Raw genomic sequence first — 15,577 nt, forward strand, 5'->3', positions numbered from 1 at the left:
CAATTATGTGCACAGTTTCCCAATTCCCACAGTTTCTAGGTAATGAATGATGCTATGAGTAAAAATATCCTTGACGTGTAGAAGCTCGATAGAGCACTCATCAACAATAGAACAAAGTGAAAGAGCGACGTGAGGGAAGATAGAGAGAGATAAATACCGCTCACTACTCTTCCCACCATAGCCCCCTCCCCTTCACTTCTTTCTCTCTCCGACCCCCTCCTTCCCCTCCTGCGCTTCTCTCTACTCCGTCCCTCACTAGCCTGCAGTAAAATAAAACGTATCGCCAAGAGTAGACGTTGTCGTGCGCACGTGCCGCAGGTAAACAGACGCCCTAGTTTTCCCTTCAAGCCGTCGAGCTTTTAAAAGCTCGCGCCAACTTGGCGCTCTCGTTAGTATTTATAATGTTACTTTTACTTTTTAATGTTCAACTGCCGACCGACACAGACCTGAGGTGGGTACATGTTTTGTACAATTCGGTTTTTCTCTCGTTTGATTTTATCTTATGGGGAAAATATTCGACGCATCCTGATATGTATCCTGCAGCTAGGCCTACTTCGGTTCATTGTCCCTGAAAGTGAGTAGCATTCAAAGGATTCGTTATCTCCCGTGGTAAATGTCAGCTCCAGTCTATATCGAAATGATTCATTTGGAGCAAACCGCTTGTTGCCCTGTCTGCGCTAATTTACCGTATTTAGCCTACCTAACATGCACACCGTGACCATGCATTGTGTAGACCACGGTCAGTCTCTTGGTTTGTTATGCGGGTTGGTAGATAGTTTTACTACAGCTCTTTACTTTCAGATTAGATGGAGAACCAACCGGAGAGGTTAGCAGCTCTGTGTGGCTTAATTTGGCGCGCACTGTCTTCCTAATGAACCAGTACCCGATTAGCGAGTGCCACCGGGACCGTCCAGGACCATGGACAGAGAATGATTAGTGGGTTCTGATTAGCCTGTTCTGCAGCTCCCATATCTCAGTGTTTTCTGTCCTGCCCATGGCTCCGTACCTGCAGTGCTGCAGAGGAAAGGAAAAGCGCTCCTCCCCCACTCTGCATTATGACAAATCAAGGAAGGCAGGAAGGCAGGCAGCTGTGTACGTACCATTAGCACATCATAGCACAGTTTCAAAATGAACGGATAAGGGAAAGAGAGCCCAATAGCTTTAGCTTATACCCTACTGACAATTTAAACTCTTATTATTATTATTATTAAAGAATGGGAATTAAATGATGTAGGTTAATGAGTGATAGAATTATGGATCAATACAGGCACACAAATGGTTAAGTGTCGTATTACATATATAGTAGCTCTGGAATGGTGTCTTTTCTAGGTTACGTTTATCTGTGCTGTAGCACGTGCAACATTTCATTAAATGAAGCATGTAAAGGCAGCGGTATACAATGCATTAGGTGGAAATATGAACATCTATATCGTACTATATTCTTTATTTTAATATAATAAATTGTGCAGCTGTAAAATGGCTACATATTCACTGAGTCTACAAAACATTATGAACACCTGCTCTTTCCATGACATAGACTGACCAGGTGAATCCAGGTGAAAGCTATGATCCCTTATTGATGTCACTTGTTAAATCCACTTCAATCCGAGTAGATGAAGGGGAGGAGACAGGTTAAATAAGGATTTTTAAGCCTTGAGACAATTGAGACATGGATTGTGTATGTGTGCCATTGAGGGTGAATGGATAAGACAACATATTGAAGTGCTTTTAAAAGGGGTACGGTAGTAGATGCCAGGTGCACCGGTTTGTGTCAAGAACTGAAACGCTACTGGGTTTCTCACACGCAACAGTTTCCCGTTTGTATCAAGAATGGTCCACCACCCAAAGGACATCCAGCCAATTTGACACAACTGTGGGAAGCATTGGAGTCAACATGGGACAGCATCCCTGTGAAATGCTTTTGACACCTTGTAGAGTCCATGCCTCGACAAATTGAGGCTGTTCTGAGGGCAAAGGGCAGGGGGGATGATCCTGGATGATAGTATTGTATCACCTTGTTCTTTTTTCTCTTGTCACTAAGGTTACTGGCAATCAGTATGTTATTCATACCAGCCACTGCAGTCCTGCGTAAACAGCATTAAGAAAACCACAATTGATGCACTTTGATTGACATTGAGTTGAGTATTTCTTAAATAGAGCATTGCAACAATGTTGTATGTAAAGAAAAGGGGAACTCGCATACCTTCAGTCCTGCCAGGTTTATGTAAAAAAACACTATACTAAATAGAAAGGAAATCTACAGCACACATACATTTGCTATGTTGAGTTTTTAAACATGAATGGATCAACTGACACCAGTCTGAATCAGTTTATCTCACCAATCATCTGGATCCAATCTGGATCAATTCACCTGAGACAAGTGACCAAGGGATGGCCTGTTCAACCACCCAGGTCCCACATGCTACCCTATTCCACACATAGGACTCTGGTCAAAAGTAGTGCACTATATAGGGAATAGGGTGCTATCTGGGACTAGACCAGCTGCTTCAGGGCTCTGTTGATTCTAGCAGGATGAACTTAACAAACACCATTTAGTATTTATGAGTATCATCAGGACAGGCATGAGGCAACAGAGGCATACATCTGAAAAGCCAGCATGAAATCTTTGGACATGAACAGAGTGGAAAAATACATCAAATAAATGATTACCATACATGGCAAATGAGAGGATCCAAAATAACCGGCAAAATGCAACCACAAGCCAATACCAATAGCAAGACAATATCAAGGCAGAGAGCGGGAGAGGGGAAAGGGTTAATAGAAGTAGTAAGGTAATAGATCAGACTCTGTTTTCCCTCAGCTCCTTAGCTTAGTGTGGAGTGTAGAGTAGTGAGACTGGTTCTATGAATGGACCTGTGAGGCAGAGAGAGTAGGGTGAGTGTACTGTATGAATGGACCTGTGAGGCAGAGAGAGTAGGGTGAGTGTACTGTATGAATGGACCTGTGAGGCAGAGAGAGTAGGGTGAGTGTACTGTATGAATGGACCTGTGAGGCAGAGAGAGTAGGGTGAGTGTACTGTATGAATGGACCTGTGAGGCAGAGAGAGTAGGGTGAGTGTACTGTATGAATGGACCTGTGAGACAGAGAGAGTAGGGTGAGTGTACTGTATGAATGGACCTGTGAGGCAGCTACTGCAGTGTGTGTGTGCGACTGTGCATTGACAGGCTAAAGTAGGGCATGGTGAAGAAAGGGGAGGAGAGTACAGGAGCGGGCTGACGGGACAGCTGCATTGCAGACGCCCCTTGAGGGAGTGGGATTGAATAATCAAGAACCACCGGCTCCCAGGCAGATGTGGTGCGGTGCGGCGGAACCAGTGTATCCCTCCACCATTCATTCATACAGTACACTCACCCTACTCAAGTGCCTCACTTCATTGCAGTCTAAATATACTAATTCACAAGACTTCCTGCTGCGAAGTCCTTGAGCCCTAGTCTTCATTGTGCAGCTAATCAAAATTCCCATGTGTGCCGAACAACATACACTCATGTATGTCATAGTGGTTCGAGGAGATCTATTTGCAGTGATGCCAAGACTCTAACATCCATGATCAACTAAGTCGATTCACTGCAGCTATTAGATATGGATCCTGACATGTCTATCAGAACACAATAGCATCGTCTGAAAGACACAGGACAAGGACTGGTGCTCTTCATGGTACTGGGCAATGGTCCAAATCAAACCCAAGATGAACTGAGTTTCTACTACAGTTGATCCACTGCAATTGGGTCTTTTCCACGAACGGAGTGCCTTTTCACTTTGATATTTTAAGTAGGAATTTTGCACCAATATTGAAGATTGAAAGCCTGTTTTATTAAACCAAGTGCCCTTTAATATAGACCACATGAAGAATTCATTCAATCAGGTTTTTTTATGTATGAATAAAGACTAAATGCTGCATTTAGACATGTCCCTCTGTGACTTCTAGGACGATTTCAACCCACTGAACCCCAACATGTATCCACGTTTTATCATTATTGTAAAGCCTTCGTTATTGTTTCTTTGACAAAGTCATTTCTGGAGATGATTATTTAATTCATGTGATTAGTGATTCATCTAATCACATGAAAGGTCTGTCCCTCATTTTAATGTCAACCCTGTCGCGTGAACTGAACTCTGGTTTTAATATGCTGTAACGATACATGCATATTTTTTATGTTCAAAAGATCTAAAAGGCAAATGATAATGTAAAAGCAAGAGCTGGTTCTACTGTTTTTGGCCATTTTCTAGTGTTTTGTGGTGGAAAACTGAGGGGGTCGAGCATAACACGTCAACCCTGTTCCCCATAGATAGACAGGCTAGAATTTCTTAAGCAATTACAATTCATGTGTAATTGTAATGAAGCTTGCATTCAATTGCCCCTCCCTGTTGCACACAACAAGCTTCCATTTCCCCTGACATGGGATTTATGGCTGATTAAATCGTTAACCCTGTTACGGTCAACCCTGTTACGGTCAACCCTGTTACTTTATGTGGCACTTAATAGTCTCTTAGTGTGGTCATTTTGGTATTTAACCTCTTGAGATGGGAAAATGTGTTTTGTATTAAATTGAACATGTGCTCTGTATGGCAGAATGTTAAACCTAGGTGAAATAAAATCTTTACACTACCCAAAAGGTACTCATTTGACCCAACTATTGATCCTGACATCAGAAAACATTGAAGACACAGAACAAGACTAGTGTTCTCCATGGTCCTGAAATAAAACCTGATCCCAAGATCCCAATGGAGTTGACTCACTGCTGCTATCACACCTGATGACTGATGACTAGTGTTCTCGATGGTCATGAAAGCCCATAATGAAGTTGATTCACTGCATATATTGATTCCGAAATGTCTATCAGACCATATTATTAACACTACAGGATCCTCTCACAGATACAGGACAACAGGAAAAGGACTAGTACTCTCCAATGTACTGAAATCCAACTCAATCTTCAAGTGATTACTGTCCATCATGGACCAGCCACCACACAGCCACATGCCTCTAGAACATACTGTAATATAAATACACAGGTAGTTGTGATTTGTGACACACAGAGCAGCAACACGACAGCACAGCGGAGAGTCATTTAGGATGAGCCAGCAGATAGCACTTCTCTGGTGCCCAGGGCAGAAGGACAGGGAGAGCAAGAGAGAGAGAAAAAGAGAGAGGGGGAAGCAGAGAGAGAGATAAAGAGACACAGAAAGACATAGTGAGGCAAAAAGAGAGAGGAAGAGAGACGGGGAAGGAGAATGAGAGAGAAAGAACGGGGGAAGCAGAGAGAGAAAGAGAGGGGGAAGCAGGGAGAGAGAGAAAGAGAGAAGAGGAAGCAGGGAGACCGAGAAAGAGAGAAGGGGAAGCAGAGAGAGAGAAAGAGAGAGGGGGAAGCAGAGAGAGAAATAAAGAGAGAAGAGGAAGCAGGGAGAGCGAGAAAGAGAGAAGGGGAAGCAGAGAGAGAGAAAGAACGGGGGAAGCAGAGAGAGAAAGAGAGGGGGAAGCAGGGAGAGAGAGAAAGAGAGAAGAGGAAGCAGGGAGAGCGAGAAAGAGAGAAGGGGAAGCAGAGAGAGAGAAAGAGAGAGGGGGAAGCAGAGAGAGAGATAAAGAGACACAGAAAGACATAGTGAGGCAAAAAGAGAGAGGAAGATAGACCGAGATATCTTACCGTCCAGTGAGAGCCAGTCGTGTTGTGAGGAGGGCAGTGAGGGCAGAGCGCGGGCTTTGTACTCAAACACCACTGAGTTAGAGATGATCTGGTTACTGGCAGTCACCTGCAGTGTCACCAGCCCAGTGTCATGAGCTGTGGACAGAGACAGACAGAGGGAGTCCGAGTCAGACACTTCACTGACAACTGCTACAACTCCAATGCTCCTGACTCTGACCACCTGTAGACCTCCTTGGAACATTATATTCTTCTTCTTAAAACTTCTCAGTGGCCAGGGAGACAATCTCAACTGAGGAACAGAGACATGAGTACAGACCTTCATGTAATGTATGCTGATCTAAGTCTAAAAGATAACGACTGATATCCCTGGTAGGTACAGTACACTGTGTTTCCAGTCAACCCTGGTGGAAGGATCCAGAGGGTGTGTCAAGGCCAGGCCACTGAGACCAGTCTTACCTGGGCAGTAGCAGCGCAGCACCCCAGGCTGGATGAGAGAGGCAGGGACAGATATCTGATCAAACAGGCAGTTGTAGTTAGAGCTGGCCTCCTGCCATGGACCAGTGATGAGCACCTTCACTCCTCCCTGAAACAGATATGCACACAGACTCACAGCGCGGGAAACTAGATAATCTGGATCTATACTGGGTATTAGGGAGCAAGTGTGAATTTGGCCATGATTTAATGTCATGCTGCCATCTTGTGGGGAATAGTAGGAATAACGTGAACACAGTGACGTAGTCTCAAAATGCTGCCACCTAGTGGTGGAAGAGTGTCATTGGCATTACACAACCGTTTAATGTCTCTGCTATATTTACTGCGTTGCCGTCCTGTGGTTGGACAGTGATATTACAGCCATTTTTCTGTCTGACCAAAGTGGTTGCCATCTTGTGGATGAACAGTGTCCTTGGCGTTAAACCGACGTTCTCTGTACATACAGTACACTCCCCTCCCTTATTTATTTGGACAGTGAAGCTAAAACTTTTAATTTGGCTCTATACTCCAGCATTTTGGATTTGAAATGTTTTATAAAAGGTGACCGTACAGAATGTCACTTTTTATTTGAGGGTATTTTCATACATATCTGTTTTACCGTGTAGAAGTGAAAGCACGTTAGACTATCTAGTCCCCCGATTTGAAGGTGTCATTACTATTTGGACAACTTCACTTAGTGTATTCAATTTAGTCAAAGGTTTAGTATTTGGTCCAATATTCCTATAGCACAGAATGACTACGTCAAGCTTGTGACCCTGCAAACTTGTTGGATACATTTGCAGTTTGCTTTGGTTGTGGTTTGGATTATGCTGTGCCCAATAGAAATGAATAGTAAATAATGTATTTTGTCATTTTGGAGTCACTTTTATTGTAAATAAGAATAGAACATGTTTCTGAATGCTTCTGCATTAATGTGGATGCTACCATGATTAAGAATAATCAAGAATGAATCGTGAATAATGATGAGAGAGAAAGTCACAGAGGCATAAATATCATACCCCGAAAATTGCTAACCTCCCCTGTTATTGTAATGGTGAGAGGTTAGCATGTCTTGGGGGTATGCTAACCTCCCCTGTTATTGTAATGGAGAGAGGTTAGCATGTCTTGGAGGTATGCTAACCTCCCCTGTTATTGTAATGGAGAGAGGTTAGCATGTCTTGGAGGTATGCTAACCTCCCCTGTTATTGTAACGGTGAGAGGTTAGCATGTAATGGGGGTATGATATTTTTGCATCTGTAACTTTTTCTCTCATCATTATTCACAATTCATTCAGGATTATTCGTAATCATGGCAGCATCCACATTAATGTAAAAGTGTTCAGAAAGATATTCTATTCTTATTTACAATAAAAGAGTCTCCAAAATGACACAATACATTATTTACCATTCATTTATATTTCCATGGGGTGGCAGATAGCCGAGTGTTGGGCCAGTAACCGAATGGTTGCTGGATCGAATCCCAAAGCTGACAAGGTAAAAAGCTGTCATTCTGCCCCTGAACAAGGCAGTTAACCCACTGTTCCCCGGTAGGCTGTCATTGTAAATAAGATTTTGTTCTTAACTGACTTGCCAAGTAAATTTTTTAAATATATTTAAAAAAAATAAAAATACATGTTTGCCCATTGAAGAAATGCTCAGAAAGGGACTTTTTGGACCTGAATGTCAGAACATTCAAGAGATAAAGGTGCTCAAAGTTGACCTATTCTGCAGACCCCACCATACCATGAGACATCCATGTCGTCATCACTGGGAAATATAAATGGTTGAGATTGATATTATTTAAAAGCTTACAAACAGGGTTGTCAAACTATTTTATGATTTTAATATATATATCTTTTTTACCTTTAACCTTTAAATATTTGCACATGTAGTAGCTTAGATGCTAATTGACATCATCTGAGGTGTTTGTGTTGTGCCCGCCATCAGTTGAGACACAACATGCTCTTGAATACAGGGTGGGTGTCATTTCATTCATAGAAATAGCGTTCATAGAATGGACCTATCCCTTCAGACCACTGCAATTTAGATGGTACACCATTGACATTTAAATTGAATTGACATTTTAACTTCTAATTACTACCACAAAGATGACCACCGGTCCACCCACCGTCGAATGTTAACCTAAATAGTCATGTCTATTCTACTATCTATATTTCTATGATTTCAATATGTTTCCAATGGAGGACAGTATAATTTAAAACAACAGCTATTCTCATTCAAGTCAACATTCTCTTATGTGTGGACCTCCAACCATCTTTGTAGTACTATTTGAAAGTTGACATTTAAATTTGATTCCACTTTTTAATACATTTATCAGCCAAAACATGACACCCACCTTGTATTCAAGAGCATGTTGTGTCTCAACTGAGGGTGGGCACAACAAAATATGTGAATATGAAACAAATTGGAGTGTAAGTAAGCGTTATTAATTGACGTTGAAGGTAAAAAAAGGAACATTTTATATGTATATGTTTTTTCTCCAGAAATTATAAAATAATTTGACAACCCTGTGTTGTAAGCTCTAAATTCTATAAATCTCAACTGTTTATCTTTTCCAGTGATTAAGAATCGATGTCTCATGGTATGGTGGGGCATGCAAAATAGGTCAACTTTGATTACCTTTATCTCTTGAATGTTTTGTCACTCAGGTCCAAAAAGTCCCTTTCTGAGCACTTCTACGATGGGCAAATATGTATCGAAGGTTTCGTTCAAATCAAAAGGGGTGCTGTCAAAAAGTGACTGAATTCAAATGGATTTATCCCACAACATAATCTGAAACACAACCAAAACAAACTGCAAATGCATCCAACAAGTTTGTTGTCACAAGCTTGATGTAGTCATTGCGTGCTAGGAATATGGAACCAAAATACTTAACTTTTGACTGTAAATGCAATACACTATAAGTGAATTTGTCCAAATACTTATGACACCTTCAAATGGGGGACTAGATACATAAAGTCATCATTTCTAAACGGTAAAACATATGTATGAACATACCCTCAAATACAAGGTGACATTCTGTTCTGTCGCCTCACATAAAACATTTGATGTCAAATCCAAAATGCTGGAGTATAGAGCCACATTTAAAGTTTTATTAACATCACTGTCCAAATAAATACATAGGGGAGTGTACTTTATTGAGCTGCCATCCGGTGGTTGGACAGTGCTACTGGCATTACACAGACTCCTTTACTCTCTGTTTTGTACTTTATTGAGCTGCCATCCGGTGGTTGGACAGTGCTACTGGCATTACACAGACTCCTTTACTCTCTGTTTTGTACTTTATTGAGCTGCCATCCTGTGGTTGGACAGTGCTACTGGCATTACACAGACTCCTTTACTCTCTGTTTTGTACTTTATTGAGCTGCCATCCTGTGGTTGGACAGTGCTACTGGCATTACACAGACACCTTTACTCTCTGTTTTGTACTTTATTGAGCTGCCATCCGGTGGTTGGACAGTGCTACTGGCATTACACAGACTCCTTTACTCTCTGTTTTGTACTTTATTGAGCTGCCATCCTGTGGTTGGACAGTGCTACTGGCATTACACAGACTCCTTTACTCTCTGTTTTGTACTTTATTGAGCTGCCATCCTGTGGTTGGACAGTGCTACTGGCATTACACAGACTCCTTTACTCTCTGTTTTGTACTTTATTGAGCTGCTATCCGGTGGTTGCACAGTGATATTACAGTTCATTCAAACTATGTTGATATGTTCAGGTAACTGCCAAAACAAAGGAAACGACAACATAAAGATTCTAAATAGGGCGTTGGACCACCACGAGCCAGATCAGCTTCAAAGCGCCTTGGCATCGATTCTGGAACTCTGTTGGAGGGCATGCAACACCATTCTTCCACAAGAAATGCCATTATTTGGTGTTTTGTTGATGGTGGCGCCGTTCCAGAATCTCTCATAAGTGGTCAATTGGGTTGAGATCTGGTGACTGAGACATCCATGGCATATGGTTTACATAATTTTCATGCTCATCAAACCATTCAGTGACCTGCGGATGGGGGTATTGTCATCCTATGAGTGCATAGCAATGGTAGCCAAACTATTGAGCAACTGGGTCTACCAAGCATTTTTTTCTGTACTTTTTACAACCTGTTTCTCCCCAATTGGTAGTTACAGTCTTGTCCCATCGCTGAAACTCCCATACGGACTTGGGAGAGGCGAAGGCCGAGAGCCATGTGTCCTCCGAACCGCGAACCTGTCAAGCCACACTGCTTCTTGACACACTGCTCGTTTAACCCGGAAGCCAGCTGCACCAATGTGTCAGAGGAAACACGTCCAGCTGGCGACCGAAGTCAGCTTGCAGGCACCCGGCCCGCCACATGGAGTCGCTAGAGCGCGATGGAACAAGGAAATTCTGGCCAGCCAAACCCGCCCCTAACCCGGATGACGCTGGGCCAATTGTGTGCCTCCTCATGGGTCTCCCGGTCATGGCCGGCTGTGACACAGCCTGGGATTGAACCCGGGTCTGTAGTGATGCCTCAAGCGCTGCAATGCAGTGCTTTATACAGTTGCACCACTCTGGAGGCCTCCTGCCCACCATTTTTATACATGACCTTAAGCATGATGGGATGTTAATTCATTGGTTAGAAATTGCTCAGGAACCACACCTGTGTGTAAGCACCTGCTTTCAATATACTTTGTATCCCTGGTTTACTAAAGTGTTTCCTATATTTTGGCAGTTCAGGTTGGTTGAAGGAGATCCATTATTTCTGTCTGACCAAAGTGGAACTTGAGAAATTGCCTCTCTGTATGCGTTTACCCAATCACAACGACAAAACATCTTTGTAACTACATTTGGTAACTCAATTGGAGTGTAATGCTTTGTGAAATAAGGAGTATATGCACTGCTAGTGTGGTGGAGGCTCACCTCAGGGTAGGACCACTCGGGCGAGTAGTCAGTGACCATGAAGAGTCTCCCTGTGGCCTGCAACATCCCCAGAGCCCCGTGGGCCACGGCTGCAGACACCACCTCCGCCACGTCCATGTATGCCAGAGAGCCTGACTCCGTCCCTGCACCCCCAGCCCCGGCACCCAGAGACTGAGGGCTGCAGCAGGGCTGGAGACAGAGCTCTGAGGGGCTGTATCCTGCCCCCCGGGCCCCTCCTACCCCTCCGTCCTCCTGGCCCTGCTGGGGAGCTCCGCTAGGCGTGGCCTGACCGTCTGAGCCGTGGTTGGCCACCAGCTGGTGGTTGTAAAGAGCTCCCCCGGCCGCCATGTTGGTTCCACTACCGTCCACAGAGATGAAGTCATTGATGAGGTCAGAGAACTGGTTTCCAAAGGAGATGTCGAAGTGGTCCAGGCTGATCTCCATGCCTCCCCCTCCTGCTCCCCCGTTAGAGCCCGTTCCAACCAGGCCCTGGTGGGGCCCCACGGTGTTGTAGAGGCCCTGGACCATCCCAGCCCCCTGGAGGAGGGGCTGCAGCTGCTGCTGTGAGCGATTGCTGCCGTCGTTGTTGATGCCATTTCCATTATGCATGGTCACTCCTTCCCCTCCTCCTCCCCCTCCCTGACCTCCTCCACCGTTGGCCTGCTGCAGGTAGTGCTCTGTCCCTCCTCCCTCTGGGTTGCCTCCTCCACAGGCCTGGAGGTGATCTCCAGGCTTCAGTAGGCCCTCTCCGTTCTCTGTTCCCCCCGCCTGGCCTGAGCCCACGCTGCCTGGCTGCTCCAGACCCACCACCTCCTCATGCTCTGGCCCCAGCCCAGGGAAGCCCCCCTGGTACTGCAGAAGCTGGAGAGACCCAGGCCCCTGCCCTGGCCCCTCGGTGGGGGAGCCCCCGTTGCAGTTGGCCCTGTGATGGCTCTGGTGGTGGTGGTGGAGGTGGCCATTAATGCCAGGGGAATCCGTCTTGACCACCTGCAGGCCCATGTAAGCTGTGGAGTCGTGGGAGTTGTGCTCCATCAGGTGAGTCTTCTGGCCCATGGAGGACCTGCCCTGCTGGGCCTGGCCGGGCTGCTGGGTGTCCTGGAGGAAGAAGCTGGGCGAGTGGCTCTGGTGGGAGAGGTGGGGGCTGTTCATAGCCTGGCCATAGCCCACTGACCCAGCCCCGGAGGAGTATTCCTGCTTGGCATCGATGGCACTGAAGTCCATCTGCTCCAGGGTGGTGCTGGGGCTCAGGCCTCCTCCAGAGGGCAGCAGAGAGCCTGCAGGGGTCAGGCCGAGGGAGCCCTGTGCTGAACCAGCCCCAGAGGAACCAGCTCCACCTCCTCCACAGCTCACCACCGCCCCCACCTGATAGCCCTGATCTGTGGCCAGCTGCTGCTCGAAGGACATGTCCTCCGTCTTGATGTTCTTCACCAGAGCAGAGTTGAAGCTGTATCCAGAGTCTGACATGGATGGAGAGCGCTGCATACTGCCGTTGGTGCCGTTGGAGGAAGAGGAGGAGCTGCCGCCCCCCTTCAGCCTGCTGCCCCCGTAGGTCTGGCCCTGCTTGGGGTTGTTGAGGAAGCAGTCAGGGTCAAAGTTCATGGTGGTCTCAGGTATCTTCATGCCTCCGGCATCCAGGCTGCTGGACAGGACCAGCTCCTCAGACACACCGGCTGCAGAAAGCATGGACAGCCCATCTGCTCCCCCTGCCCCCCCGGGACCCTCCCCAGCCCCTCCGCTGGGGAAGGCAAACTTGTGGTTGTCTGCCACCACACCGGACAACACCAGGCCCTGGGAGGCTGCGTCGGGGCCCATGAGGTGGGCGTTGGGGCCCCCATTGGGGGACATGCTGTAGACGGGGTCCCCGGTCACCTCGGACATGAATACGCTCTGGGACAGGCTGGACATGACGGAAGCCACGTGGCCCATGCCCGTCACCACGGGACTGTCAGCCATGTCTGGGTCGCTGTTCAGCCCGCTGCTGATGGACACGGGGGAGTTCTGGGTGGTGTCAGGGACCTCCACCTGGTTGGTAGAGGACACCTCCGTGCTGTTCTGGTGCAGGAGAACAGGCTTGGGAATCTTGCCATTGCGTTTCTCCCTGGCGCTGCCCCCTCCCCCTCCGGAACTTTTCCCTCCCCCTCCATGGCTGCTGTGCTCGGTCTTGCCCTCGGACACATCGTTGTTCTGGACCTCAGAGTGACCGCTGCTGTAGCCTCCACGGGGGTCCACCTTGGGGGAGATGATGCGGTGTTTGGCGCTGTTGCACTTGTGGTGCACGCTGCTCCCTGCGCCTGTTAGAGGGAGATAGGAGAGGTTACTGAGAGATAGCTCGAGATACAGTAGAAGTCATCAGTCATTTAGAAAGAATGCAGAATAGTACAGTGAATCTCCACTTGTCACTTCAGTCTCACTGTATTGATTACTTTCATTTTACTCCTGGGACTCTTTCATACTCTTGCTTGTGCCTGTCCTTTTTTCCCGTTAACGTTACGACTGCGGAAATGTTTGTAATCACCTGTCAAACACACCCCGGTAATGGCTGAAATGGGTTCAATGGAATACATTGTCTACAAGAATATTAGTTGGAGATTTAATGAACCGTCTCGACACGTCACAAGAAAGAGAAGGAAGATAACTTTATTTTGATGGGTGTTCATTTTTGGTGGAATTTAAAAAAGTTATCATATAATACAGTTTAAATATTTACAAATTACAATGAACTAAAAAATATAAACGCATGTAAAGTGTTGGTCCCATGTTTCATGAACTGAAATAAAAGTTTACTATACTCACAAAAAGCTTATTTCTCTCAAATGTTGTTCACAAATTTGTTTAATTCCTTGTTAGTGAGCATTTCTCCTTTGCCAAGATAATCCAATCACCTGACAGGTGTGGCACATCAAAAAGCTGATTAAACAGCATGATCATTATACAGGTGCACAAAAAAAGGTCACTCTAAAATGTGCAGTTTTGTCACACAACACAATGCTACAGATTTTGAGGGAGCGTGCAGTTGGCATGCTGACTGCAGGAATGTCTACCATAAGCCGCCTCTAACATTGTTTTAGAGAATTTGGCAGTACGTCTAACCGGCCTCACAACTGCAGACCACGTGTAACCACACCAGCCCAGGACCTCCACATCCGGCTTCTGAGCTCAGCCACCCGGACAGCTGATGAAACTGTGGGTTTGCACAACCGAAGAATTTCTGCACAAACTGTCAGAAACCATCCCAGGGAAGCTCATCTGTGTGCTCGTTGTCCTCACCAGGGTCTTGACCTGACTGCAGTTTGGCGTCGTAACTGACTTCAGTGGGAAAATGCTCACCTTCGATGGCCACTGGCAGGCTGGAGAAGTGTGCTCTTCACGGATGAATCCCGGTTTCAACTGTACCGGGCAGATGGCGTCGTGTGGGCGAGCGGTTTGCTGATGTTAACTTTGTGAACAGAGTGCCCCATGGTGGCGGTGGGGTTATGGTATGGGCAGGCATAAGCTACGGACAATGAACACAATTGTAATTTATCGAAGGCAATTTGAATGAACAGAGATACTGTGACGGGATCCTGAGGTCCATTGTCGTGCCATTCATCCTCCGCCATCACATCATGTTTCAGCATGATAACGCACAGCCCCATGTCGCAAGGATCTATCTGCAGACAATTCCTGGAAGCTGAAAATGGCTCAAGTTCTTCCATGGCCTGCATACTCACCAGACATGTCACCCATCTGGGATGCTCTGGATCGACGTGTACGACAGCGTGTACCAGTTCCTGCCAATATCCAGCAACTTCACACAGCCATTGAAGAGGAATGGGACAACATTCCACAGGCCACAATCAACAAACAGCCTGATCAACTCTATGCGAAGGAGGTGTGTCGCGCTGCATGAGGCAAATGGTGGTCACACTAAATACTGACTGGTTTTCTGACCCCTACCTTAAGGTATCGGTAACCAACAGATGCATATCTGTATTCCCAGTCATGTGAAATCCATAGCCTAATGAATTCATTTAAATTGACTGATTTCCTTATCTGAACTGAAATTGTTTCATGTTGCGTTTATATTTTTGTTCAGTGTAGATGCGCTGAAATGAAAGCAACTTTTGAAAATGAACACTCGGATTCTAGAGATATTATGTCTGATTTTGCAAATAATTTTCTTTTTTCTTTTATTTAACTAGGCAAGTTACTTAAGAACAAATTCTTATTTACAATGACGGCCTACCCCGGCCAAACCCGGACGATGCTAGGCCAATTGTGCACAGCCCTATGGGACTCCCAATCACAGCTGGTTGTGATACAGCCTGGAATCAAACCAGGGTCTGTAGTGACGCCTCTAGCACTGAGATGCAGGCCCTTAGACCGCTGTGCCACTCGGGAGCCCCAAACAATGTAAAGTATGTATGGATAGGGGTAATCTAGAGCCAATCGTGTTGATTTTTAATGTATCCTGCTATTGACACACTTGTTGAATTATGCAACAGAACGCGACTACAACAGTAATTCATGAGGTAGTCTAGACAGAGCAGGTGAGTGCAG

This window comes from Salvelinus namaycush, chromosome 16, assembly GCF_016432855.1.
Source record: "Salvelinus namaycush isolate Seneca chromosome 16, SaNama_1.0, whole genome shotgun sequence".
In the NCBI taxonomy this organism is placed as follows: Eukaryota; Metazoa; Chordata; class Actinopteri; order Salmoniformes; family Salmonidae; genus Salvelinus; species Salvelinus namaycush.